We start from the raw sequence: 4,201 nt of genomic DNA, 5'->3' as shown, positions 1-4,201 counted from the left end.
TTATTAATCATCTTTATTAATTATTAAATGTAATTAGTTCACTGCAGGCTTGCGCATATTCAAACTTGGCATCACATCAAATTTAATGTAAATGAGGTCAATCACCATTGGTTTTCATTTGTCTTGGGAACAATTGCAATGTGTCCGGTTTTAGTAAACGTTAGTGAAAATGTGAAATAAAGTTGGTGCTGATAGCCTTTTGGTTAGTGCTTCGACATAGAGAACAACTTGATGCCCTTTGCCAATCCTGCTCCCCGCTTTCCACCCAATGTTTTCCTGTCAGCTCTCCACTGTCCTCTTACATTAAAGGCATAAAAAGCCTAAATGTAACTATAACTAAAAGAAAAAAAAAAAAAAAGTGAAATAAAAATTACAGGCTTTAGTGGAGGTAAGATTTAAGAGAATAATTTTGGTATGTTCCTCTGCTACTTTGCCAGGAACAGTGCACTTGCTGTTCTAAGTGATAATTAAGAAGATTACTCATTCCGCATAAAAGGTCTCTTGCAGTTCAGTAAGGACCTACTGTATAGTCTTAGGAATAACCTACAGTCCATCCTCTGATGAAGTTGATATAATGAGCACTTGTGAGAATGAAATAACCAAAAGATTTTCCAGTGTTTGACAGGTTAGTCGTACATTTTTAATCCCGTGCATGAGGCAGGAAACAGGCAAACTAGATGTTCATGACCAGGGCTGATTTGCTTTGTTTTATGTCTGTGAAATGTACAACAGTACTTAAATCTTTTGAATACACAGTTTTGTTAAAGTCATGGACCATCATTATTTATATAAAGTTTTGTCTGTTATAGTATTACTGTTTTGTAAATGTCAGATTTACCTCTCTCTAAATAGTATTTAAACAAAACAGACTGTGGTTGGTTGCTGTATATGTTGGTCAAATGGCATTTTCCTCTCTAAGTGGGATTTTTTTTTTTGGCCAGAATAAACTGCACACTTGTCCCTTAATGCATGAAACTTTAATGCATATATGCATATTTTGCAAGTTAGTAGTTTTTTATTTCTCCATCATTTCTATAATTATGTAATTTGCAATGCTTCATGGGTTCGTAGTTCTTTCCCTCATTTAAGCCACTGAGTATAATGTACAGTGTTGTACCACTGTATTTTTGATCTGACTTTTGTATTATTTATTTATTTTAAATCTTATATTGCAATAACTCAGATTTGCTTGAGTTTGTACTGTTTCTTAAAATACTGCTGTAGTTCCACTAATTTCTTAGACCAAGAACAAGCTGAGTTTACTGCAAAGTTTTTAGATATAACATGTATTTAGCCCTCTTTTTCAAATTTTGTATTAGTATTTGACCTTTTCAAACCCATCTCTCAAATTGGACTGTTGACATTAATTAACACCATTCAGACAAAAGAACGGAGCTAAAATAAAATCTTAGAAATACTGACTTCTCCTGTCTTTGAATACATTTAAATAAACCAATTAATTAACGGAGATAAAACCTCACCTCAGGAAGAAAGGAAATATGTTTTGAACATAAATCTGTTCTTTCAATTTAACACATCTGTTTGAATATAACTTATGACCAGTGTTTTAGAATAGGGGTTTCAAACTTTTAGGACATTAAGTTTGTCTAATTTCACTCATTCTCCCCCACCCCTACAGAAGTTAGATAAAAGCAGCAAGCAATTTTTCTTTTGCTGTTTTCGATTAATGTTATTAATATAAGAAATGCACTAATCCATTATACTGATGTACATCCAATATTTTCTTTACTGTTTACATTCACTTTATACATAAATAGCTGTGCTTACCAGGATACTCGTCAAGACAGTGCCATAATTTTTTTGCTCAGATGTGAAAGATAACTCAATTTGGTGTTCACCTGCTGTCTGAAAGATGGCTTTCTGTGTGTGTGCCACTGAAACAATATATCACAGCGTGCAAGTAGCCCATCACATCGATATCTCTTTTGTGTCATCATGCACTTGAATGGTTTAAATCACTTTAATGTTTAAACTGACAAGACTTAAAACACATCAGAATGATATCATATCATATCATATCATATCATATCATATCATATCATATCATATCATATCATATCATATCATATCATATATTAAATTACATGACTATTACATTGTATGATTAGTTCCCTGCTCAGTGATGCACATGCATTAAAACAGGTTATACAAACATATGTATGTGCTAGAAAGGCAAGTATGAAGTGTCTAAATTATTACTTTTTATCAAAACCTTTGCCCAGGCATTCATCATTCATAAGGTATAGTTTTGAATTGTTGTCTGATAAATGTCAGATGGATCTGTTATCTGAATTATTGGTTTTCAATCTTCTCTGGTTTTGCATAACACAGCAAAATCAAAATATTCACACTACCATGTCCAAATGCCCTGACCATGCATATATTCACCTTCTTGGCTCTAAAGCTTGGGGACATTTTTATTTCTTAAAACCCTGAAGTCAGCCGCTTGTCTTTCCTGTGGCTCATGTGCTTGGTGTTCTCAAAAGCTGCATTCCTCATCAGGTTGAGCAAATACAGAACTTTGATGAAGAACGAGATGAGATGGAGAGCAGATGAGGCAGAGAGTGATCAAAATACCATTTATTTTTCTTACAAAAATGTATAGTTTTGCTACAGGAGGTGTTTATCCCAGATTGGATTTTAAAGTCTTTCATGAACATTTTAATGTTCTGTAGGACAGATTATATTGCATAAAATTTTACATGAGTTGATATAAAATAGAATGAAACTAAACATAATTTCTAAGCAATTCAGTGTCCATCACAATCACTCATTCTCGAATTTTTCTGCCCATTGTGAGAGTTGAAAAACTTGTCTCATCTGTTGTGTACAAGAGCAGATGGAGGCTGGTGATGTATAGTTCTGTGTGTACTGCTCTGCTGTGCTGAGGGGAGAATCATTAGCGCCTTCTGCCTCTCCCATCCATCATTGTGGACAGGATGGTTTGATTGACAGCTATGCCTTCTTACTCTAGTGCTGCTGAGAGTGGGCCTGTATGAAGACATCTATCCTGAAGCAATCAAATTTCAGGACATGCAGAGCCTGGATTTAATGCACCACCAGAAGGGGCTAAGATCCTCTCTTCAGAAGAGCAGAGACCTGTTTCAAATAGACACCTTTTATTTCATTCACTTTAAAATTGTGTGAAATTGATATACCTCAGAAGGGACTGAAATTTTTCCACAATCATTTTTTTTTTCTAGTGTCCACTTTCAGACACACAGGAGCATGATAGGTCCCCATCAGGTTTTTGCTAAACATTCTCTTTGCTGGAAGGATGGACAGCGTTATACAGTGGGTGGGTGCCAGGAATGGTCAGGCTCCATTTTAAACTCTTCACTGGCATTGATGATGTGGAAGCCAGACAATTCCAGAAGTGGAATGACTGCTAAACTGCAATTTTAGACCTACTGTAATATCTATGATTGCAGGGATTTTATGTCTCTGTAGAAAGTCTGGAAAATAGGGGTCTCAGAGGCCTTACGAATTACGAATGTCAAATAATTAAACAAATATTAGGTTAGTCAAAAAGTTCACATTTTCACTTTGTCACTTTTCAGCCTGATGGTGATTACATTTCAACAAAATACCATAGGCAAAATAATACTATAAAGTGAGGCAAGCAAGAAAAAAAAAGTTTTCAGATTTGTGATTGTCCTACAATTTTATCATGAAGATATAATATTCAATTCGATTCAATTCAAGTTTATTTGTATAGCACTTTTCACAATACAAATCGTTGCAAAGCAACAAGTTTCTACAATATATTTTGTAGTAGCTTATCAGTGTTGACTGTCAAATTAATGTACATATGGCAGAAATGTACTGTTAAATTCAGTTAATGATTTAATCAAACACTATTAGGACTAATGATTATATGTTCATCAAACTTATAGCAAAATTTGGTAGTTTATGTTGTTTCAGGGTTGGCATCATCTGAGGTCCTTTGAGGGGTTGGCATCATCTCTTCTCAGGTGTTCGGTCATCTCAGGTCTTTGTAAGGGCTGGATCCAGACTGAAGCTTGCGTTATTCCTAGTTGCCACTAGTTACCTAGTTACAGGATGTCAATCCTGTGGCAAAAACAGAGAAACAAATAGAGACATAATTTGTATAGCTGCTATTCCAATCAAGTAAAAATGATTTGTTCAACCCAAGCTAAGGAATAATAATGGGCATTTT

Source organism: Cyprinus carpio, unplaced genomic scaffold (assembly GCF_018340385.1).
Source record: "Cyprinus carpio isolate SPL01 unplaced genomic scaffold, ASM1834038v1 S000006741, whole genome shotgun sequence".
Taxonomy (NCBI): Eukaryota; Metazoa; Chordata; class Actinopteri; order Cypriniformes; family Cyprinidae; genus Cyprinus; species Cyprinus carpio.
The sequence above is the reverse complement of the archived record's forward strand: the minus strand, read 5'-3'. Positions refer to the sequence as shown.